This window comes from Anomalospiza imberbis, chromosome 1 (genome assembly GCF_031753505.1).
Source record: "Anomalospiza imberbis isolate Cuckoo-Finch-1a 21T00152 chromosome 1, ASM3175350v1, whole genome shotgun sequence".
NCBI classification, from domain to species: domain Eukaryota; kingdom Metazoa; phylum Chordata; class Aves; order Passeriformes; family Viduidae; genus Anomalospiza; species Anomalospiza imberbis.
Genome location: NC_089681.1, coordinates 9,013,749 through 9,039,949, shown reverse-complemented (window position 1 = coordinate 9,039,949; position 26,201 = coordinate 9,013,749). Strand labels below are relative to the sequence as shown.

The window sequence follows — 26,201 nt, the reverse complement described above, 5'->3', positions numbered from 1 at the left end:
GCAGACTTTCCTTTGTCGTTTTTTTTTTTCTTTTGTCTGTGTTCCTGTAACACAACTTGAAAGTAGATTAGCCCTGAGCTTCACTCAGTGGAAATCAGTGGAATGAGAGGAAGAATAATTATCTATCTTTCTGTATGGATACACATATACAAGAGCTGTGTGGTACAGCTCACAGCCTGGAGGAAAGGGATCCCATCCAGAGGAATTTTGACACACTGAGGTGGGATCATGTGAACTTCAGGAAGTTCAACAAGGCCAAATGCAAGGTCCTGCTCCTGTGTCAGGGCAATCCCAAGCACAAATACAGAGGCTTGAGAGCAGCACTGAGGAGAAGGACATGGAGATATTGGTGGCTGAAAAATGCAAAATGATCCAGCAATGTGCTTTTGCAGCCTAGAAAGCCAAGTGTGTCCTGGGCTGCAGCAAAAGCAACCTGAGCAGCAGGTCAAGAGAGGTGATTCTCCCCCTCTGATTTTGTGACACCCTTCATAGAGTGCTGTGTCCATCTCTGGGCCGTCAATATAAGAAGGACCTGGACCTGTTGGGGCACCTTTCCTGTAAAGACAGACTGAGAGAGCTGGGGTTGTTCAGCCTGGAGAAGGCTCCAGGGAGAATTTACAGTACTTTCTGGGTTACAGAAACCTAAAAGGGCTGCAGGAAAGCTGGAGAGGGACTTTGGACAAGGGCATGCAGTGATAGAAAAGGGCAAATGGCGTTTAACTGAAAGACAGCAGCTTTAAAATAGACGTTAGGAAGAAATTCTTTGCTGTGATGGTGGCAAGGCACTGGGACAGGTTGCCCAGAGAAGCTGTGGATGCCCTGTCCCTTAGAAGTGTTCAAGTCCAGGCTGGGGCTCTGAGCAACCTGGTCTAGTGGAAGGTGTCCCTGCCTCTGGCAGGGGGTTGGAACAAGATGATTTTAAGTGCCTTTTGACCCAAACCCTTCTATGATTCTGTGATATATTGTTCAATATTCATATTTGGTATTAGCTATTATGATCCCACCTAGCTTTATTTCATCCACTTTTTTAATCTAGACTTTTAACTAAAAATCCCCTGGTTTCACTTGGAGCATTTCAGTGCTCATGTAAAGAGTAGGGATAATTCTAGAAATGAGATAACTCCTTCCATATTATGCACAGTGAACTGAAACTTAATGTCATTGCAAACTGTTAATAAATGCAGCCCATTTCTGAGAATCCCCTTGAATCACATTTGCTTTCCCAAGACAGGCAGACTAATGATTGAAATATTAAATAGTATAGCATTTTTATTTAGCAAGCTCAGATTCTGATAAAAGGACAAAAAATACAGAGTAATCCCATATCTGGTGCAACTCCTCTGAATTCTTGAGAACTGCTCTGGTCATAACTTTTTTTTTTTTTTTCCTTTAATCAGAGAAAATTATACTCTGAGTTTCACCATTCACAATGACATTTATCAATGAGCTGATTGTCAGAATATTCAGGGTTGACTTTTTGGTGAGGTAAAAGGGGTACATAGACAAAAACATCTTGCTAATGTCCAAAGAGGAAAGACACAGGTTAGAGCTATATGAAATTAACTACCCCAAAAAACAGAGCGAAGCATGGTGAGAAGCTAAGGACTGTGTTTTTTGCAATCTCTGTTATTTTAGAATTTCTTACCATCTAATGCTATATGGCAGCCTAGAAGGAGAAACTAAAACTGGCCTGATTCCACCCTTGTGATGTACGTGAAACCCAGATAAGTTCACAGTGTGTTGACTATAGAAGCGTTACCAAAGAAATTATCACAACTGTTCCTCAAGAAAGGAGGAGGAGAGGAGCAGAACTGCTACTTGCCCTGAGGCAGCCTCTAGTGTGGTAACATAAACAGTTAAAATAGTTAACACTCCTTTGTGGTTTCCATTTTATACATCCATTATTCTGTGACTGCCAGCTATTTCTGTAAATATCTGAGGTTTCATTCATCCCTAAATAGCCTGATCTAAATGGACATAGCCTCATATCCCTCTTCTGTAAATGGGTAGCTGGAAAGTAGTGAGAGATTGTCTCCAGAATCATTAGTGTAGGCACATCTTGTTTGGGGAACTTAATAAAACTTAATAACGTTTTCCTATCGCAGTTCTGTACATTCCAAAGGTCTCTTTTTTGGCACTCAGGAGTGCTGCAATTTGTACAGCAAGAGATGGATGGATGAATGCTGCTGACTAGAGATTTTCCCTCCTTTCCTCCCCTTGCATGGGGAACTTTTGTGACATTGAATCATTACAGTTGATTCTTCTGTTTTGTGCTATGGAATTGTATCAAGAATAGCTTATAGTCAGTGTCCTATCTAACAACATTTTCAGGCTTCTTGGTTAGAAAACTAATAGTTAACAGATGTTTTGAGGTTCAGTTGCACAATATTGCTTTTATATGGGAACAGATATCCATACCATCTTTTTGTCCAACCTCCATTTTTTCAAGGGGTCTTTTTTCAGAATTCTTAACATTTAATCTATTCATATTCTCTTCATCTTCTAGTTTTGTTCCTGTTTTAAAAAAAATAATATTCTATTGCAGTGGAATTCCTTGCAGGAGTTCAGCCTGGAAACGCTTATTTGTGTGAGAACTCTCTTAATGCTTAAGTAACTTCAGTGAACATCCACAGGTGTGTGTAAAAGGGTATGGATGGGCACAGGTGGGCAAGGCATCATCGGCTCCCTTGTCACAGGTTAACAGGCATTAAGGATGTCCAGGGGTGGCAAACCCATTCTATCCCTGTCTAAGAGAATAGCTGTGAGATCCAGATACTCAGTCGAGTTGCTAAGAAACCTAAGGAATTTTAAAGTATGCAAGGTTACAAGGCTAATCTAAAGTTAGACTAATACTGTGTAGCATCCCCATGGCAACCAGGAGTGAACGGCATGTGAGGTGAAAACAGAGAAAGAGATGGAATAATAATCAGCAATAAAACCTTGGCAGGGTTTAGTGTGATTATGTTATCAATTAGTTAAAGCATGCTGCTGGCCTGCTGAAGTTCACCTTGTCTGCTGGGGACACAGCTTCTCCTTGCTGGTCCAGAGCAAATGGTGGATGGCATTTCTAAATTAAGGCTATACTGGCCAGCTCTGAAAGGGTTGCTGCTGAAAGAGTCAAGTGAAAGAGAAGTTGACCTGAACATATGGGATGTAACAAAACACTCTTTATGATTTAATACAAAAAAGAAAATTTTCATATCAGATCAAATAATTGTGCCACTCCTCTCTTTCAATTTCCTGCAGCTGTGATCTGTTCACTGTATTATTTCCTCTAAAGCATAGCCTGCATAATTTTGCCAGTACTTATACTATCATAAGTGTGCAAACTATATCTGAAGCAGAACCTGGCTATGAAAGTCAGTTTGAAAAATCAACTTTTTCCAGCATTGTCTTACAGCAGTGGGTTTTATCTGTTCACGGTCATGCTCTCATGTAACCAAGGGACAAGGCTTCTGCCAGAGGAGAAGTCTAAATACCCTGCTGACCAGTGGGTCAGTGACTTCAGGCTTCATGGCCACCACCATGGTCCAGCAGCAGAGCTAGCCTCAGCCCCAGCCTTGTCATTCCGCCACTAATGCACATGAGCCACTACAGTGTTTCCTGGAGTGGTCAATGTCATGAGCAAAACTCTCTTGAGTGGTAAATTAAAAAACTGGCAATGCTCCACTCCTGAGGTTCACTCACTCAAAAAAGGTTTGATTTTGGGGTCTTTGAACTCAAGTTTATTTGAATGTTTTCATTGCATTGAATGGTAAGTTAAAGCACTTTTGAACAGACTTCTCAATGCTAGATAACTGCCTGATGCTTCACCTGAAATCTTCCTGATTCTCTTCATGAGTCGTTGAGAACACAGCCCTGGTAAATCATTAGAGGATATCACTGTGCACTGCAAAAATACTGAGATGAGTATTTCCCACTCAGCCATCATCAGTCATATGCTTCTGCACTTTGGATTTATGCAAACACTAAACTGGGACAGGCTGATCCTTTCAGCTTGACAACCAATGGATGGATGGATGTGCATGAAGTTCATGAATATTCTTTGGATGAAACCAGGTAATGCTCTTTTGTGTTTCTCAGCTAAGTGCCATTACAGAGTGGAGATCTGAGCTCCAGGTTGCCTTCTGGTTGCTTCTCACACCCCATTGGCACAGGCCCTACCTGGCAATGCTTTGTGTTCATCCCACCTGAGCTCTAGCTCTTAGCAAGTTAAATCCTCATATCTGCTGAGATTACGCAGGCAAGCAAAACAGGCACTGTATAATCACCACCTGCTCTGGAATGAATAAAATGGAGTTTGTGAGAGTTATGGGTACTCCTGAGCACCTGAGGCATTAAGACTCCTATTTTCTGCTTGGTAAACAAGGGTCACACACAAATAAGCACAGTGAAAGACCCTTTCCCAAGTTCCTGTGGCTGTATAACATTAGAATACCTTAGAAATTGAGTTCTCTGATTAAATGTGGATTCTTCCAATGCAGACATCCACATCAAATCACTTTAAACTCTCATTCAAGGTCTTTACAAGGTGGATCATTCATCTTAATGCAGGTGCATACTGCTAGTCAAAGAAATCACATTCGTGATTTCACCAACTCACTGTGTCTCCACCAAGTATAATAAGAGGGTCCCAAACACTCCTGTCACAGAGCTGTAGTATAATTTGTTTCACTGTACTAATTTCCATGATAATGAGATGCCATTCTAGCTAGAGATGGGGATATAGAGAATGCTCTACTTTCTGTTCTTAAAACCAAAAAATGTTGCAAATGGCTCCATCTGGGGGTGACCTTGAACATTTTTGGCAACCTGGAACCTAAGCAAGTTTGATAAGGTTTTCCTGCCTTGGTTCATGACATTGTAAGTTTAAAAGAAGAAACAACTGATCTGCTAATATGACAGTGAATTACTTATTTAAGGTTACATGGTAAGACTGGGGCATAGCAGAGATCTGAATTCAGTCTCTGGGAGCCTATAGATGCCATAAAATCGTAGAACCAAATGGTTTGAGTTGGAAGGGACCTTAAAAACCATCTAGTTCCAGCCTCCTGCCATGGTCCCCCCTCTAGACCAGGTTGCTCAGGACCCCATCCAATCTGGTCTTCAGTACTTCCAGGGATGGGGCAACCACAACTTCTCTGGGCAACCTGTTCCAGTGCCTCACCATCCTCTGAGTAAAAAAAAAAAAAAAAAAAAAAAAAAAGCTTCCTATTATCTAATTTAAATCTCTTCTCTTTTAGTCTGAAACCATTACTCTTTGTCTTGTCACTATCTGCCCATGTAAAAAGCAAGTCTTTCTCTGCTTTATAATCCCCCTTTAAGTATTGAAAAACTACAATAAGGTCTTCCTGGAGTCTACTCTTCTCCAAGCTGAACAGCCCCATGTCTCTCAGCCTCTCTTCATAGGAGGGGTGTTCCAGCCTTCTGAGCATCCTCTTGGCCCTCCTCTGATGTGCAACAACTGCTCTGTCCCTTTCCTAACTGTGTTATTTCCTCTTCAATCCAATGACAGTGATAGAACTTCTGTCCATTGGGAAAGCTCTTCTTCATGACAGATGAACTTTTCACTGGCTCCTACTGACCTGGAGCTTCATTGAGAGGAGGGAAAAAACCAAATTGTGGAAATAGTGAGTTCAACTCAAATCTCAAAGATATCAGTAAAAGTCTTTCAGCAACTTTCAGTGAGCTATGGATCAAGTCCACAATGTTTAAGCAATAAAATACTGTGACATTCACATTAGATGGGCCACGATGCCACATGTGGAAATCCTCTTAACATTATAAAATTAATCTATTCCATGATGACAGTCAAATATTTGTTGTAACTAGAGAATCAAGGACTCAATTAATTTTAATGCTTCAGTCTTATATGCTTTCTCTGAAATTGTTTATATTTTCTCTGTTTTAATCTACATTTCCTATACCTCCAATTTAATACCTTTAATATACTACTAATGCTGAGTAATAGAAATGCTTACAGAAAAAAATCAGCCATGAACTCTTCAATGAAAGGACAAAAATCACTCATTAATGTCTTAGTGAAAATAAAAAGCATTAAAAATATTTCAATCAGGTTATTCGAAAAGACCTAATTTTAATGTAATTGAGAAATTATGCTATGTTAAGTAAATAAAAATTGACTTTGAAAAGTGGCTTATTTAGCTTGCTGATTATAAATTTAAATTAAGAGACGTTTCCATTACAGTATTACTGGATAATTTCATTAATATTTCCAGGCTTGAGAAAAAAAAAGAAAAAACTAAAAAACAAACCATCATGGAACTTGATTTGAAGTGTGAGGAAATAATCCAGTAACTCCTGCAAGTTTTCAGACAAATCTTGCTGCTGCAGGTTGGGATCCTCTGGGACGCATACTAAAGGCTAATAAATGAGTGATTTACTATCCTTAAGGAATCTGCTTTAAATTTTAGTGGAAGACTAGGATGCTATTTTTAAAAGTTAGCTTTAAAGTATTTCCATCCTGGAAGCTTCACTGCATTAAGATTTCAATGTGATGCACAGAGCTGGTTATTAGGTGAACAAACAACCTATTTCAAGCTTTTGAGGACTGTTATCAAAATATTTCCAGCCCTTAATTGGATCCCAACATTTTAACCTTGCAATGATTTTCTAAATTAAAAAAAAAAAATCATGTCTGCTTTTAATATTTTTTCCTTTTTAAAATGTTTCCTTTCAATATATCAATTTGCCCAACATAACCACAACCCGTTATCATGAGAGATGTCATTCCCCTGTGTGGCAATGTCCTCTTCTTTTGCCTTTGCAAGAGACTTTTTACAGATTCATTATCTGCCCATCATGCTGTTTCCAGTGCACTTTACAGTATCTGGGATTGAGGGTTATTTTTCTTCCCATTTTTAAAGCACTTTCTTCTAAATTTGGAAGCTGCTGCTGCCACAAGCCATTCTTTCATTCAGCTGCATATCCCAGGTCTGAAATCCATCCTAGCATCTGTTCCCTGAAACCTGAGCAGATGGAAGAGTCCAGGAGGGACTACTTGTGCCAGCACAAGGTAGCTTTGTCTTTCTGTGGTAAATATTCTCCAAGAGTAAAACTGAACCCCAGACAAACTTGTCAGGAAACCTACAGTAGTTAAGATCTATAAGTATATACATTAATATATATGTCTTTGAGGGGGAAAATAAGCAAGTTGATATTAGCTAAACTACAAAGCAACTATGTTTTCAAATGTATTTGTGGCCGTATTGAGTAATTTTCCTTTAACTACCATATGATTGTCCATATGATCACCTTAGGTTTGTGGCAGTTGCCCCTAAACAGCTCCTGAGCAAGAGAGGAGTAGAAAACGTCAACACATTTTCAGGAAATTCCAATTAAAATACCCAGTCACCCTACAAATATAAGAGTAAAAGGACAATTCAGTGCAAACGTATGCAAGGCCACTGGATACCCTGTAAGATGGAGAGAAAATAAATTCAATATTTCATCTGTTTCTTTGGTCCTTCTTGCAAAGCAAACTAGTGACCCTGGAAACCCCAGAGAAGGATGTACCATCTGCACCAGATACTTGGGTGCTGACTTATGTCTTCTATTGCATGGTGTCCTCTGAAGGTCCCTTTGGGACAACCTAACCCCATACCATTTAAAATGTGGTTCTGTGTTTTTTTAACTCATTTAATAGGAATCTGTGGAGCCTGAGACCCAATCAGAACTCCAGTCATTGAGAGGGGCCTGGCTGCTGAGATGAGCAGAATAAAAAACATCAGTTTTGATGAAAATACTGCTTGAGGAAGACCAGCTTTAGGTACATATTATTACATTTATGCTATTCAAGTTTCTCTGTTTCTTTTGGAAGGAGTGTATCATTATCCTTCACATGGAGGCTAATTCTGAATCCTGGGAGTAAAAGGCTTGGTAAGAAGAATTTGTCTAATTGATGAAGGCATAGTCTTTAAAGTCTCTTGAGAGTACATTTCTTTTAATGGTTATTTTTTCAATTGTGCACACAGAAAAACAACATTGATTTTATATCATGCACAATACAGCATAAGAAAATATCAGCAAACATCTCTTGTAAACCACAATACCCATACAGACTGAGCCATTGACAACACTGTTCAAATCAGGATTTAATTCTCCCCTTTATGTACTCCTTGTATTTCTTGACTCCTTATCATGTTGCCTTTACAGTTTTCACTGATTTATTCTGTTCTTGTTCTGTAGTGAAATAAGCACAATGCCAACCTTTTATTGACTGATAAACCTTCCATCTCTCCTGACTCTCCCCATGGGTGAGGACATTGCTCATGAGGAGCTCCTGGAGAAGAGCCCTCACCTTACAGTGAGTGACTGCACATGCTGGGTTATCCTTCTAAAGCTTAGAAATCCTGAAGTAATGTGTGTAGTAGCAATTCCATTTGACATCCTGAATCTGTAATCCATCAATTCTGACAAAGCCTTAAATGGTTTTGTAAAATGAATTTTATTTGAGTACATATTTTGGCTTGCTTAATTTATAAGTCTCTGTGACAGAAGCCACCAGCAATTTTTAAAATAATATGAATTTACTTATTTTGATCAGAAAGAGCCCAATGAGTTAGGATGTTCTGGGAAATAGGAAAGGGAAATGTTGTTTATATTATTAAAGAACTAAAAAATATCCCGGTCCCATTAACAGGATTTTGCTATTAAAATAATAACTTATTCAGAGACACTTTGCATTCCTAGCTGAGCAATTAGACCAGGCTTCTGGAAGCTGTGCTTTAATTCAGCTGTTGTGTTGACTTGCCTTGGGAGTTCAAAAAAATTAGTGACTTTTATGTGTAGACAAAAGAAAATTAAAAGGTTTGGTAGAAACACTAAGACTTTTCCATACTTCTACTTTGGTGAGTACCAAAGAGAAATGTAATATTCTTATTTTCTGACTGGTCACATTGAGACAATCATATGTCATTTTCTGCCTGGATTTGTCCAGCTCTCTGCATTTATTCAGGCTATGTTAATTTCATCCTTGTTGAAAAGTGACATATATGAGTAGCTTTCATAAAACAAGGTATTTCCCTTACATTCCGAATAATGAAAGATTTTCTGCCCACTGAATTTCATAACTTCTAGCACTATAAAAGGATGTTATTTTAATTTTTTCTAAACAACACTTAGATTTTATTTTTAAACTTTGTCCAAGAAATTTTTTTAAGAAACCATATTCTTACAGTTTTCATCTAATAGGAAAATACCATTCCTGTGTCATCTTCCACTTACAAACCTTCTGTTATCTTTGGAAAGGGGAGAATATACCTTTTATGGTCATCCGCATAAGGAAAGAAAAAAATAATTGTTCACGTAGACCCACATGGAGGAAAAATCTTCAGTAAGGGGAACAATTTTTGCTTGACTTAACAACACTTAAAATAATGTTAGATGAATTCCACCATGGCTGCTTTCATCCAGCCCATTGCAGTACAGCTTGATCAGTCACCTCAGCTTTACCAAAGAAGAGTTATGCCATAGTAACCTGGTCACCTTCCACAACAAACTTTGTCTTCTGTTGACATGGGGAGAGCAGTGGATATTTTACCACAGACAGCAAGGCATTCCACACTGAGTCCCACAGTCTTCTTCTAGACAAACTGACAAGACACAGACACGAGATCTGTTTGGCGGGGTGGAAAATTCTGATAGGGATGGGGAGCAATGCTTTACTCAGGCTGGCAGCCTGTCACAAGTGGGGTCCCCCCGGGATTGATACTGTGCTCCACACTTTGCAACACCTTCCCAAATGATCTGGGTGGCAGGATTGAAAGGGCTGTCATGAAGTGTTGAGGAGGACACATCAGAAGGGAGATCTCACAGAGAGGCTTCATAGACTGGAAGAGTGAGTTGGTGAAAACTGTATGAAGTTTAACAAAGACAAGTGCAGATTCCTGCCCCTGGGGTGACAAAACCAAAGAGCCCTTTACAGGCTGGGCTCTGTGTGGATGGGGAGCAGCCGTGCTGAAAGGGGCCCTGGGGCCTGGTGGATGAGTGGCTGAACACCTCAGCAGTGAAGCTGCTGCAGTAATGAAGGCAAATGAAGGTGAAAGATAAATTAAGGTAAATGAAGGTAATTGAAGGTAAAAGACGATAAATGAAGGTAAATGAAGCTAAATGAAGATAAATGGGATCCTGGGCTGCATCCACAGGGATAAAACTTTACTTGTTAAGCCTGGAGTACAGTGTCCAGCTCTTGTCCCCACAATTCACGAAAGACACAGACAGACTTGAGAACATCCAAAGGCAGGCCATGAAGGTGATGAGAGCGCTGGAGAGCCTCCTCTGTGAGGAAAGACTGATGGAGTTGAGTCTTAACTTTGAGAAAAGCTGGCTCAGGGATGATATCATCACAGTATTCCAGTACTTAGAACGGTACCTAGAAAAAGGATAAAGGCTCTGTTTTCACAGGGAGTCACAAAGAGAGGACAAGGAGCAACGAGGACAAGTTGCACAAAGAGAGGTTTAATCTCAACATAGGAAGTGAATATTTTACAGTGAGAACAGTGAATCAGTGGAACAACCTCCCCAGAAATGTGGCTGAGTTCATATCACTGGGGGTTTTCAAGATGAGGCTGTATGGTGTGGTAGATGACCTCTCCTAGGCTCCCTTTGATTGCATCAGGTGATCTTTCAAGGTCTTTTCCTACCTGGGCTATTTTATTATTGTTTCATATGGAATTATCTCAATCCCTCACAGGGGTGATTTAAAACGGAATTCTGACCTTCTATTGTTGAATATAAGTGTACCCAGTATGCACATCTCAGCAAATGATAAACAGTAAGATACCATACCTAGACCTTGAAATAAAATCTTACAGCTGTAGGACAGATCTAGGTATCCTTAATGAATTTTACCAGACCATTTTTCTAAAAGAGGCCAGTTGTTCCTTTCTTGAGTCATTTCACTCAGTAGGAATAAGGACTGAAATGAAAATTCTGAAGATCAAGGAAAACATTTTGGAATAAAAGAAGAATCAAACCTCCATAACCATTCCACATCTGAGCAGGCTATATAGTTCTCATACTAACAGAAAACAAGCAGAGAAAACTGAGAAACAGATGAAGCAATTGAAAAAGCACACTTATAGTCATTTTCCCCCACAATTTTAATGTAAGCAAGAATCTTTTTCATGTACAGAGCTGACTGACTCCCAGTAAATATAAGCATGGGCAGCAGCCTGCATTTTATGCTACAGATGGCTTCTGCAGTTTTTACTGTTTGAAGTATCATATCAGTCCTGTGTCACTGAGTCTCCAGGGTCCCAAACATGTTCTTTTTTTTTTTAATATATAACAGAAAACTTTTTCCCCTCCATTTAACTCACAGAAAAAAGTCTTAAACCAGGAGCTCTGTGAAGCTGAATTAATTTGTGTCTGTGGAGCACTGTGAAGCACTGTGGGGAGACATCTCTTAAAATTGCAAAATACTTTTGCTGTTACAGTCAAACTCTCAGTGGAGTGATATGAAAAGAATGTTAAGTGTGAAAAAATGTGCAGTTTGTGAATGGTGCAGACATTTACTGACTGTGGCGAGCAAGTGCTGGTGTCTACCTCATCCACTCAGCTACAGAAACAGTCATTTAGCACTAATTGCAGCTTTTCTCTTTGGCAAACAGGTATGCTGAGCCCTTCTTAAAATTCAGGACAGAGGGTGGCAGGGAAAGAGAGTTTATTTTTTTGGTGCTGACATTTTGCTGTGCTGTATCTCACAGTGTAATGACATTCTGTGAAATGATTAAGTGGAAATTAGCATGTTTGCTTCTCTTCCTCCATTTTCATGCTTTGAATAAATACAGTTTCATGGTTTTGCCTATTTCTGTGTGCCACTTTTCCCTCAAGGTTTGAAGCAAACTGCTGCAAGGTTTTCTTGGCCTAATGGGCTTTGGTTGGGCTTTTAGCACAAGGTCAGGTACAGCACTGGCTGTAGTGCTCAGTGTCTGCCTCCAGAGCTGGGGTGAGATTTGTGTACAGGTAATTCGTGGTCATTCTTCAAAAAAAAAACCCCATAAACAAAACAAAAACACAAACAAAAACAAACAAACAAAACTCATAAGAAAATATGCAAAAAGAGAAAAATCTGGTACTGAGATTGGTTAACAGTGAGCAACACCAAGACACCAATATCTCACCTACAAACAAGAACACTTCAGCCACTGGAGATATAAAATGTTTCGGGATACTCATCCCAAAGTACTTCTCCTCCTAAAGAGATTGGTACCAAGCATCTGATTACCCTGATGTGCTTGATAACCGCTATGAGATGTGACTACAGGGCACTGGGGAATCCCAGGGTTACATGGCTGCACTCAGGGCTGTTCTGGCTTGACCAGCAAGGAGGTGATAAAAGTGCAGGAGCCCCTCTGTCCACAGCCCTTTGTGTTCACAAGGTAAAGGCTCCTACCAATCCTCTTTGGTACCAATGACCACAATTGTGTGGTCCCCATGGACTGGGGACACGACAGCCTATGACATCCCTTCACAGGGTTCATATAAAATAACTGATAAAAGCAAATTTATTGTAATTTGGATCAACTTCCTTATGTAGAGCTCTGCACTTGGACACTGCTGTGGTTTTATGAGTGAAAAACAAGTGATCTGTAATGATCTGTAAACACTCTTACATGATCTGCATATGCTCCCACCTTTAGTAACAGCAGACTTGAACCTAAGTTTTTCCCTTTAATGAAATCTATGTTATTTATCTTACCCTCTCTGGCTGGACATTTTCCTAAAACACAATAGGGTAAGGTCAGCTTTCACAGATTCTGTAAGTGGGCTGGGAGCTGCCACTGAACTAATGACTAATTTTCTCTAGCTGCAGAATATAGAGAGAAACAGCAGGTGTTTATTTTTTTCCTCCTTCTGATGTATCATTTAGGAAGAAATATGTGTAGAAATAATGAGAAAATAATGAAAATATAAATTCTTTAGCCATGACAAATCTATCTTGTGATAACCTGGTGAAGAGTGATGGAAGCATCAAAACTTTCAGAGCCACCAGAGTTTACAGAGCAGTTTAAAAGAGACAATGACTTTCTTTCATAGTCTTTAACTACAGTAAATATCATCATCCAACAACCTCCCAAAATGATTCTACCATTTGCCATACAACTGAGACAGAATAGCAGAAATCCTAGATGAGAGAGGGGATAAAAGCAAAGCACAAAGGATTAAGTGATTCATGCAAGATTGCTCAGGAAGTCTGGCAGAGATGCTGTGGGGTTCCCAAGCTCTATCCTGTTCACATCAGAGCAGAAATGTTAGATAGCCAAGCAGGGTACTACACATTTCCTGTTTGGGAATGTTCTATTTTTCATTATTGTAAAATTACCGTTTGCTACAACTTTTCATATGACTACAAGAGTTTTCTTGAATTTTTGCCAGAAGAGATTCTTTTGAAACAAGATAGAAATTCTAGTCAGAGTCTCATAATGTCTTCAGATATGGAAAAGTCAGACCAAATAGCTAATTCAATTAATATTCCACTACTATTCAGGATGAGACAGCTGTAACAGGAGAGACTAGGACAGCCTGGTAAGGTATTTGGTGTGAGTGTAGATTTTCATATCACAGATTCTTGCATTCAGCCACCAGCTAGAGACCCACTTGAAGGGCTCATGTTCGTTGGTGTAGTTGATCAGCTAGTTGGATTTTTTGTGGCTTTGGCTTAATATTGTTCTTTAAACGAGAACAAAAAAAATATTGCCATCCTGAAATAATATAGAACATTTGTATTTTCAACTCTAAAACAGTATTTCTCCAGGCACAGATAGCTGTATCCTACATTTCTTCCCAGGTTTAGTTTTAACAATATTCTTAAATCCTACTAGAAAATACTTTCATTAGGCACAAAAACTGTGCATGGATTTTACACGTTCAGCTTCCTGCATCTTACAACCAAGCCCTGTAGAACACAGTAAAAATGTCATGGAATCATGGAATCGTGGAAAGGTTTGGGTTGGAAGGGACTTTAAAGATCATCTAATCCAACCCCCCTGCCATGGGCAGGGACACCTTCCACTAGACCAGGTTGCTCAGAGCCCCATCCAACCTGGCCTTGAACGCCTCCAGGGATGGGGTATCCACAGTTTCTCTGGGCAACCTGTGCCAGTGCCTCACCACCCTCACAGTAAAGAATTCTTCCCAATATCCAGTTTAAACCTACCCTCCTGCACTTGGAAGCCTTTTCCCCTTATCCTACCGCTCACTTCAGGCAGCCCATTTTGGAGATCTACTTGCTGTGTACAGCTTCTGACCCCTCAGCCCTCAGCAAACACAGTCTCTGCATCTTCCCTGCTCCGGAAGAAACCTCAGAAGAGCTGAAAGCTTGAATAAATTGCCTTTCCTCATAAGTGTGCTCCTGGGTTATGGTGGTTTACACTGTTTCTAATCTCTAGATGGTAATTTCTTTTCCTAGATGGAAAAAATTTCAGTGCTTAAATCGACAGATGTGTTGTTTGTTGCTCTTGTGGCTGCTGTTACCTTTTGTTTATGAGTTGGGATGCCAAACTTTCAACCTCATTTCTCATGCATTTTCTGCATCATTAACTGTTTAAATTTCCTGTGCTTGGACGGCTGTTACTTCTCTCTAGCAATTCCCTCCAACGTGGTTCTGTTAAAATGCAGAAACTGTTATAAAATCACAATAAAAAAAAAAAAAGAGCAGATGGCATCAATAACTGCTTATATACCCCCATGTTTATGCTTCAGCACGTGTCTGATGGATGGGATAAGTGCAAGTCACTGGTATTCTGTTTTGTGTCATTGTTTGCTGAGGTTTATTTTTTTTCAATTAACCATATGCTCCCTAGGAAACCTTGAAAGCATTTCATGTGGCTCCCCAAAATACACCTGCATTGCACCTTAAAAATGGACAGCATTTTAAAACATAACCCCTTTTTCTTTGTAAAAAAGGAAATATATTGTATAAGAAGAAACTGAACTAGTTTCTCTCCTGAGTTTCTATTCCTGTTTTTTCCCCAACTGCTTTCTAATGAAGAGCCATCCGTTCACATGTTTACTGGTCTAAGCTGCACAGTCTCTAAAGGCCTGGTTTGGTATACATTTTTTTAATCCTAACACCAGAATAATTATCAGTATAACCAGTTAGCTTCACTTCCATTGTTCAGTCTCCTAAGACTCCTGACACTCCTTAGATATTTGTGAAAGCAGTGCAGCACACAGACTGTCACACACTGATTCTCTGTGAAAAGAAGCAGTTGCATCCCTGAAATCTGGAATCCATAGTAAATTACTAACTATGCCATCCTAGTTATGCTTTTCCATCATTCATGTAGACAGCTTTCATCTGGCAGCCTTAGGTAGCAGGTTTCTGGATTTGCCCCATGGTCCCACTCACTGTTTTCTCTCACATGTACTCAAACCAGAGAGGTGACACTCATGGCAGAGGAATTGTTTCTGGGGTTTGTGACTATAGGTAATTCTTAGCGGGAAGGGACAGTTGATCATGGCAGGAAGAAAGGCAATTTTATGCAGGCTTTACTGATAATTTGATTCTAACAAAAGGGTTAGAGCAGTCTGGTTTTCACCAGCTTAATGGGGATTCAAAAAGTATCCTAAATTATAGAATACCCTGAGGTGGAAGGGACCCACAAATGTCATCAAGGCCAGCTCCTGGCCCTGCACAAGACAGACCCCAGAATAACATAATGTACCTGAGAACATTGTCCCAACGCTCCTTGCACTCTGTCAGGCTTGGTGCTGTGACCAACTTCCCCTATTCCAGAGTGTGTTATTTGCATTTCACTGTGGCTTTTAGGGCAGGGTTTGTATTTCTTTGCTTCCCAAAATTTACCTAACTAAATTAGCAATCCATCAATGTAAGCACTGACATCTGAGCAAGTTTCTTGTGTTCCTCTTATAGTTAATAGAAAACAAGTCCACAGAGTCAGTGAAGCATAGGGTGAGTCATTTGGCCAAACATAGGTATCGATTTTAGGATGACATAAATCACACTCTACTCTTCATTGCTCATCTAGAAACCCAAAGGCAACTTTTAAAGATGCTTCTGCCACCTTACATTGCCTCATATGGTAGCTTAATTAGCGTGCTTTGCCTCCCACCTTAGTTTCTTGACTTGTGAAAGTGAGATTGTACAGTCAGCCACCCAATTTGTGAGAGATGAAGATAATGAGTTCATGTTTGTACAGTGCTGAGGAAATATTATATCCAACAAGCTGTGCCTTAACGATATACTCTTAACCCATACTGATGAAGACATACTGTTTACATAGAGACAGCAAGAGAGCCATAAGCTCTGGTTGTGCTGGCAGCCCTTCAGGGTCTCTACATGGCTTTCAACATTAGGTATTTTGTAAATAGGAACTTTAGGGCAGATATGTTGGAAAACTTGCCTTGAGTAAAGAACAATGTTAGCAACTGAGCTGGAATAGTGATTTTTTTGTATATAGCTCCTGTGACAATTGCTAATTGTCAGCTATAATGTTGCTCTGCTTTCCTGTGATTCCCTCATTTGCTCCTGAGGGAATACAGATGATTCTTATGTCACATTTCTGTGTTGGCTACCAAAAGTCTAAGAAATGCCTTCAAATAGTTCAGGATGAAAAGAGAGATAAACATTATTAATTTTCATTGCAAGTAAAGTAATTTGTTCCAAAATTTCTGCAGTGTTCATGTATCTAATGAGTCAGTGTGTTTCATAACTCATCAGATTTTCAGCTGATGCTTTATAGCTTTCCTATGTCAGAAGGAATAACTGATTGTGGTTGTTAAAAGCATGGATCAGTGCAGAATTATTGCTACCCTCTACATGTTATACAAATATCTTAAAACAAATCTTGGCCACAGTATTTCATCAAGGCAGCTGAGTATGATAAATCAGTAACAGTTGAAATCTGTGGTATCAAGACATGAAAGTTGTTCTCTTATTCTCCTGGCAAAATGTTCAGCAGCAGTTAAATTGCCATATCCTTAGAGGTGGGGCAAAATACTGTAGAAATGAGACAATCTCTGAGGTAATAAAGTCAAATGATAAAACTTTACATTATATCTATGTATATAAAAGATGAAAACGGCAGAATCCTTTTAGAAGACTAAAACTGCCAACAGAGATCTAACCTATTGAGTAGCAGCCTGATTTGCCCTTCTCCTCCCTGAAGTAATCATGAAAATAACAGTCTAATTTTCTACAGAAGAGTCTACAGAAGGGCTAAACAGCAGAACCACATACTGCTCTCATGGAATAAAGAAAGGCAATCAGAATGGATTGCACAAACACATCAGGAATTAAAAAAAAAAACAAAAACAAAACAAACAAACAAACAAACAAACAAAAAAAAAGAAACCAAAGGGAAATGTAAGTCCATTTCTATTTCTTATCTGAAAATAACTAGTTATAAAAGAACAAAAAATGTAACATTGGGTTATTAAATCTATTATTTTTTAAGAAAAGGATAAGAGTCCAATATAGAATAAGAAAAATTAGATCAAGGAATATTTCAGGAAATAGGTGTGTTCAACACAACAGTATAGTCAGCACCCACTAAAGAGTGGTATCCCTCAAAAGTACATACTGGGACCAGTACTAATTAATATATTCATCAGTGACATAGTGAGTGGGGTCAAGTGCACCATCAGCAAGTTTACAGACCACCAAGCTGAGTAGTGCAGCAATCTTTGCTTGAGGGAATGGATTCACCAGAGGCACCTGGACAGCTCTGGAGGAGTGGCACCATGCAAACCTCATGAAGTTCAAGAAGGCCAAGTGCCAGGTCCTGCACCTGGGTTGGAGCAATCCAAAAATAGACTGGAGGATGAAGGAATTGAGACCAGCCCTGCAGAGGAGGACTTGGGGATGCTGGTGGATGTAAAATTAGAGATGCACTGGCAAGGTGCACTCACTGACCAGAAAACCAACCATGTCCTGGGTTGCATAAAACAAAGCATGGACAACAGGTCAAGAGAGGTGGTTCTGCCCCTCTATTCAACTTTTGCGAAAGCCCACCTGGAGTAATGTGTCCAGCTATAGGACCCCCAACATCCTGTTGGAGAACGTTCAGAGGAAGCCATGAAGATGCTCATAGGGGTAGAGCACCTCTCTGGAAAAGACAGGCTGAGAGAGTTGGGCTTACCCAGCCTGGAGGAGAGAAGGCTCCAAGGTGGCCTTATTTTGGCCTTTCAGTACACCAAAGGGGCTTGTAAGAAAGGTCAGGAGAGATTTTTACCAAGGCCTCTAGTTACAGGACAAGAGGAAACAGTTTTAAACTGAAAGAGGGCAGGTTTAGATTGGACATAAGGAAGAAATTTTTTTTTATTATTAGGATGGTAAGACACTGGAAAAGGTTGTCCAGGAAAATTGTGGATGTCCCATCATTGGAATGGTCAAGGTCATGTTGAATGGGGCTTTGATGACCTTGATCTAGCAAAAGATGTCCCTGACAGGGAGGATTGGTGATCTTTGCAGGTCTCTTCCAATTCAGATCATTCTTTGATTCTAACATTGATTCCTGCTACAAAATGCAATTTCTATTTTGAAATTACCTTCCATGTATAACATATTGAAAACATCATCATTATTCCACATTGAAAACATCATCATTATTCCACTATAATTAGTATAGCAGAGTCTGAGCTAGAAATCAGTCACTAGCTCTGAGCACCATGTTAAAAATATTTCTGAAAAATTTGGGAGAGTGCAAGAGGGACAACCCCCCCCACCAAAACAGGATAGGAAGAATGTGGTAAGCATGATCTATGAGAGAATCAGAAAGAAGTGAGATTATGGGAAAGTATACAACAGTCCACAAAAAACTTGTATTTCATGTTGTATGTGAAGGAACAAGAGGAAATCAGTAATAATTTGTAGGAAGAATGACTTTAGCTACAGAATGGCATGTATGAGGATGGTGACATGGAGTGACAAAGCTGCTGTCTCGATCACGGGATGTCTCTAAAAATTCATCAGACAAATGCATCAGAATATCTAAACAAGATTGTCTGAACAGTCACTGAAGGATGCAGCAGTTACATCTCTGTTCCTTAAATATATTCTCACTATTCTGTGTGGAGAGAGCAGAGAGGGCAACAGCTAACAGATGGGCTCTGCTCATGGAAAGCTATAACCGGATCCTATATAGATTATCTGAGTTATACAAATGGATCATTTTGAAATCTCTCTTATTGCCCTGTTCATAGGGGAGCTAATGTGGAGGTTGTCAGAGAGAGCCTCATTATGTGAAAGGCAGTAACAAGGGAGGCTGGATTAGCCTGTGTTTGGAGCATCCCTTCAATTGCTATCCAGACGCTTTTCCTATAACACATGGAACAAGAAAAAATCATGAGTACGTTCTGTCTGTTAGTAGGAGTAATTGACTGAAGTAGTTTGCTCACTTAGACTTTTTTACAGACAGGTTTTCACAGACATTAGTGTAAGTTTGACAAACAGTTGACACTGATTTCCGGTGGAACAAGAAACTTTTTATAGGAATATATTTATCTTCTTTCAACTAACGGCCCCTGGAGAAGGTATATCTCAGCTAGTATTTCAGCCCCTGTTTTCCCTCTGAGCATTCTGCTCCACCTCAGTCAGTGTCTGACTCTTTGCATCTCCTTGGAAACTTCAGAGTTGCCATCTGTTATCAGATTGCCCTTCCTGGTGGAGCACCCTTCTCACCAGAGCCCCTTCCTGCTCACCTCTGCCCTAATCCACCTCTCTTTCAGGTCACTTCCCTGCCTTTAAGCACAAACAAACATAAAACACAGTGATCCTTCCCTTGCTGTCTCCCAGCCTCCAGAAACCAGGGATGCAGAAGTGGCTAATTGGGTATGGCATCTTGCTGGACTTGAATGGCATTGAGGAAAAGCAAGTGTGACTCAGCTAAAGGCTATGTGGGTATGTCAGCAGTTACAAAACCCCAATTGGACAGCACAGGAGTGTGAAATGATGCTTCTTTTAAAAGTGAGGCCCTTGAGGTTTAGAAACACATTCATTAAATTCACTGGTGCCCAGAAGTTATTTTGGTTTCGAGCCTTTGACCAGAATGAGGTCACTCTACATTTGCTTCCCTGTTAAAGGAATTTGTTAATCTTGAAATATTTATGCTGAGTTTTAACAGTGTTACTTCTTTAGAGGCTGCTTATTTTGTGACACAATACTTTTTCTGTGCTTTATTTCTAGAAGGTAGATGTATCAGGAGAAACCAGCTGTGGATCTGGCTATTTGTACGGGAGAACACATGGGATCAAACCCAATATCTCTGCCTCTCACACACCTACAGAAGGCTGCTCCCAGTTTTCCACCCATAATTTCTTCTACCTAAGAACATGAATAAAATCTCTGCCCATGTATTTCCTGATAGATTTCATATGAAGATTTAAATAAATTATTTTAAACACCTTAAAGAAATGCAAGCTGGGTCTACTTTCTAGCATGCCTTCACCTGAAACAGAGCATGCCTCCATTGAGAAAAATGTTTCTCCTTCAAACTGAAAGAGAAAACAAAACCAAAAAAAAAAAAAAAAGAAACCAAAAAAACTACCAAATGGATATATATGAATTTGAAAAAGTAAGAAACAGACTGGATGCAATAAAATTCTGCCTTATTTCCTTAGGAGAGCATAGAACAAAACCAATATTGAGATCAGTGACAGCTCCTTGAGGAAGCTGGTGACATATTTTGGAAGGATGTGTGGAAACAGGCAATGTAAAAGGCTGTGGAAGACAGGTTTTATGAATAAAAAGAAGCATCAAATTCCATTTTTGACACATACCTTCTGAAGTTCTGTAAGTTTGTGGCTCTCAAGTAGCCCAAGAATAGACAGTCATACTGACAGGTCTCAAAAGGTCAATTTGAAAAACAGCTTCAAATCGACTTACTGTGGTAAGAGATTCCTATCAGACCCAGCTATGCCTTTTATAAAATATTTATTGCTTTTCTGTTGAAGACTAGTACAAGAGCTTCAAAACTTTTCAGTCCCGGATGAGGAATTCAGAGTGCTTCGCACTAATTTAACTTCCCTTTTGCCTAAAGCAATAAATAAAATATACTGGGCAAGAGATATGTTCTAAGATCCACCATGGTTTTGTGACTTGAAGTTACAATTTTCAAGGGCTGGGTAAATTTAATCACCAAGTCAGACCTTATCACACAAACTCAGCAGTAAGACAGTTGCAGATCTCAGATGGAAACTTTTAAAAGGTGCTTTAATTCAGATGAAAAGAATGATTTCCCTAATCAAGAGAGACTGTAGCATTTCTCCTAACATAATCAACATCAGCTGCCAGATCAGGATGCACTTTCCTGGAACACTGTTTCCTCCCACCAGGTGTTGTTATGTGAAGATCAGAGGAGAAGAATATCCCTAAGGAGCAGCTCCTCATCACCTGATTGCTCATTCTGCAATAGCCCTGACTAACAGGATCTCTCCTATTTGGAGGTACACAACCACAAAGTAAAAAAAACACCACTTTCATCTCAGAACTGAAACTCCTCATGGCAAAAATCAGTGACTCCAAACTAGTTCAGACCCTAGGGGTGAATTTTCGGCCTACATAAAGCCAAGAATAAAATTTACACCGTAATTTGTAGCCTCTTGAAGCAACAGGAGATTTTCCATGGATTTTAGTAGGCTGTGATTAAATGGAGAAAAAGAGGAGAATGGAAAAAACCTTATTAGGTAGATAAAAAATGTAACTGCTGAATAGGAAGGCAGCCTATCACAGCCAGCTGTTTTAGCACAGAGCAGCTACACACACAGAGGAGAGCTCAGCATAGCTGTCCAAAGCTCTTCCATGAAATTTTATGGAAGGGACAAGGCAAAAGTTAAAATGTTCTGAGGCAGGAAACAAAAAGGAGCTGCTTTCTGTAAAGAAGACAAAGGAAAATGTCTTGCTGATTAAAATTGAGCACAGACAAAGCAGCTGAGTACTTACTGAAAGATTCCACCTTTAGGAAATGGCCTGCTCTCTCTATACATGCCATTTGAGCCTTTGCCCACTGTTTCCATGACCTGGATAAAGATGTGATTGTTGAAAAACACCTCTTACCACCCTGATACGGTCCAGAGGCAGATTATGGTGTAAAAGCTCTGCACCAAGCCCTGGCAGAGGCCTCTACAATCAACCCTGCCTCGGGGGAATTTCCTCTGCTCAGTTCCAGCCACTCCTCTCCCATTGCCAGTGAGCCATTGCCAAAGCCCACTGTCACCTGCTTGTGTGACCTGGCAGCTGCCCGAGGCTTCTGCAGCCTGCACGGGGTCAGCAGTGTATGGTAAATGTGTGAATGTGGTGTAAGTGTACGGTGAATGTGATGTAACTGTCTGGTAAAAGTGTGGTAAGCATGGTGGCACTGGGGACAGGGCACACAGGGCACATGCCTCCTCAGCACAAATCCAGAGCTCACCAGACAGCATTTTTCTTGCCCAGGCTAACTGTCAATGGCTAGGCAGTAAGCAGCCAAAAACATAGAGGAAAAACTGCTGAAAAAAAGAAATTGCTTCACTAGGAAGGCAGACTGATTTGGCATTTTGCACAGCTTGGACATCCAAACCAAAAAATGCAATTGTTTTAACCTTGATTTTGGGAAAATAGCAAGTCAAAAAGGTATTTTTTCACTAAATTTACCTCCGAGTACCTGTGATCACTACTCCTTCTTCTGTTTTCACCACCATCACCTTCCTGTCCTCATCTGTCTGAAACATTCTCATCTGAGGTCTTCTCTTCATTTATCCATGTTATGCCTGTGAATTCTCAAGTGAGTGTAAAGTTTGCAGGTTTATAATAAACAAAAAACCCCAAACAAACAAACAAGCAAGCAAAAAAGCAAGCATGCACACACACACACACACACACACAATACACAAAAATCCATCCACAACTTTTCATGGCTCAGAGCTCAAAAACTGCTCCTGGAGTAACATTCTACTGAGAAGGCTGAGAACTCAGGAAAGGCCAGGGGATCACAAGTAATTGTGTTACAGCTATTTAATGAGCTCCAGTCACCTGCCAGATCACAGTAAATTTGATATTTATTTTCATATGTTATCCCACCTACTGTGTGAAATACATTCTTTGAAATCATTATTTGACTTACTAAATAGTTAGACCACTTGCAGATAGCTGTTAATACTCTGAGGATGTTTATTTACAATCAGGTCTCTCTTCATTTAAAATGCATATATGAAAAGCAATAGCAAAACATTGCTAGATGATTCACATTGTTTCTCTCTGCTTTTCATGAAGGCCTTGGTGAATAACAGAGCAAATTATCAGCAAATTTCCCATAAGAATTTGAAATTAACTTGTTTCATCTGTGCTTATGCAAGTTTCATTCTCCTTTCTGCAAATATGCAAGTAATTGCTTTTTATTGTCCATGGAAAGTGAATTTAGAGATGCAGTTTTTACATGACAGTATTTGTGCTGGTAATGATTGTGTCCATTCAGGAGAAAGAAATGTGAGTTACCTGAGACAGCAGCACGACTCAGCCTTTGAATATCGCAAATCAGTCTGTAAAACTAAAGATCAGGTAAAATAGTCATTAATTAAGCTATGGTAGTAAGTTCGGATTGGAGAAAGTGAGAATATGTCTTTCTGTATTCCAAACCCAGAAAATAAGTCACTAAATTACCACATTATTCATGTGCACTTCTCTTCAGATCTAATTGCTGCCCTCTTTACATGTCTTTTTTATGCAGGAGAGTCTAATGACTATGAATAGATAATATGCCTTGGGGAAATGATTACATGGTTTCAGACTTGACTTCCTTGAGTATAGAAAGAGGTGGCAGATTAAACTTTATGGGCTGTTGTTCCTTCACTCTGTGTGGGACAACACTTTAATGACATTTTCCCAGGCACTGGAATCAAAGGCATGGAGCATTTGGGAGAGAAAATTGCTTGGAGAAATGAATTCATGTAAAGTGCAGTGGCATTTGTGAGAGGGGCAAGTCAGATCCCATCCAATATCACACTTCCTTGATCCAAGGGGAGAGAGGCACTACGGTGTGACTATGCAGGAGTTGTGCCCAACTTACAGGTGAGCAATGTGTCACCTCTTCTGCTCCTCTCACCTGTTTTCACCAAGTCACATAGCCTGGCAGGTCCCTGGAAGTTTGTTTGCCTTGCCAAATTCCCTGGACAGCAGTTTACACATGCATACTAAAAACCAAATTAAAAAACCCGAGACAGAAAAGTAATTCTAGAAGGATATTACTGCACAGGGAACTTCATTGCAATTTTGTCTTATGAAATTATGGACCTACATAATTTATACTCCGAAGTGTGAGTGATATTGTAGATGACCTATCTCCTGTAAGATCCCAGCAATGGAGCTTGGCATCCTTTTAAACTCATGCATTAGTATGTGTCACATTCAGACAGCCATCTGAAATTACTAGCTGTGATTAATATAATTAATTATCTACCATTATGTGTGCCCAAATTTTGGTAGGACCCTTTCAGGGAGGGAGATCATTTGATATATTAGCTGGAAAACATCCAGACAGTTTGCATCTAAACTGATTAGGAAGTAATAAAACTTATTTCCTGCTTTCACAAATAATTTTGTAATGAGGTTGTAGAAAAACAATGAAGTTTACAAGTAATGAATCAAAGCAGTCTTAAAGCTGTTGATTATTGCACTGCAAATAGAACCTGGAAACATTTTCTGGTAAAGAGTATTTTCATGACTGAGCAATTCAGCTTTGAAGACTGACTCTATTCACTAACTGAGGGGATAGATTGGTCACAAGAAAAGGTATAATTTTTATTTGGGTTTAATTAGCCTTTTCAGGTTCTTATTCACTTTTGAAACAAAAAGTCATTTAAAGAAGTAAAAGCACCAATGAGCAATATTGTGTCATCTCCACCAAAGAATCATCTCTTCCTTTGACCAATCTTCACTTTATGACACAAAAAGGAAACAAAGAGTGGGTTTGCTCAAAAAAAAATCCCGTCAGCTCCAAAACGATATATTATTAATATATTTTCTTTCTCAAGAATGTCCAAAATTACTTCACTCCTCCCCCTTTTCCTAATGTTCAGGTGAGCAACAAAAATATTTCTTTTCTCTGCCTTAGCCATGACCCCAATAGAAATTTCTTACACTTTGACACAAAGTGTAAGATGCATTTTATACTCCAGTAAGGAGTATTTCAGACAGAACAATAATTTCTCCATCATATTAAATTTTCACCAGTCTCTGCTGTGCTGCACTGCAAGCACACATTGTAACCTCTGTGAAAAAGAGGAGGCAAGTTACAAAGGGATTATTAGATTAACAAAAGCAGGAGATGCACAAAGGTTATGCTGTCCTTATGAACAGTGTAGTGATGGCAATACACTTCTGTTAATAATTATATGGTGACAGAAATAGGGCAAAATACACAAGTTTTTCACAGTCACATTCATGCCATGAAACAATGAAGCAATAGCTCCGATGGTGCTGCCCCAGATGACATGTCCACACTGTGCAGGACTGTAGGAAAAGGTTCTGGCCCAGGCCTGAATCCTGTTTACAACGCCATGTGCCTACTGACAGCTCCAAAGCTTTTAAGCTGGTGGGGGTCTCCAGAAAATAATGTAGTGGGCATGAACCTGTGTGCATGTGCATAACACACTGTAGAATTAAGAGAATTATAGCATTTAAAGAAAGAACAGAAAAGGTTATCCTTTGGAATGATAAAACAAACAAGACAAGACTATTTATTTGTTATAGGCTGGAAAGCTGAGAATATTGCCATTACCTAAACAACTTTATAACTTCCTCCTGCAAACCTTTTTTGTGCTCAGCCCAGCTGGAAAAATCCTCTCTGAGGGTTTCTGTGCTGGCACACAGACACACAAAGTCTCTGCAATGTGTTAGCACCGTCACTAAAGATACATCAGTATGCAGGTAGATGGACATTTGCCACAAGTTGTATCAAGTTGTTGTAAACCATTACTTGGGAATTTTGCTGATTCCATCCAAGTTCACAGAAGATGGAAATATGGCAACAAATGAGCTCAAATAAGGATGTGTAGGATGAACTTGCAAAGTCCTTTACAAAAATGTGGATCCTCTTTTTACCTCCCCACACATAACCACTAAATATTCTCAACCTGTTGGTATTATCTTCACCAAGAATGGCATCTGCTATTGCTGTTTTATACAAAATGTTCTTCTAAACCTGTGATATGTTTTTGGCCCTGCTGCTTGCCACGGCTAA

At 39.6% G+C, this 26,201-nt stretch overlaps 1 long non-coding RNA gene across 1 annotated transcript; it reads left to right on the top strand.

Moving 5' to 3' along the window:
- The first annotated feature begins 9,810 nt into the window (after positions 1-9,810).
- Positions 9,811-20,343, top strand: LOC137468829 (uncharacterized). Its single transcript, XR_010996199.1, has 4 exons — positions 9,811-10,060; positions 10,098-11,633; positions 19,717-19,888; positions 20,181-20,343. It is a non-coding gene; the product is annotated as an uncharacterized lncRNA (long non-coding RNA).
- Positions 20,344-26,201: the final 5,858 nt, after the last annotated feature.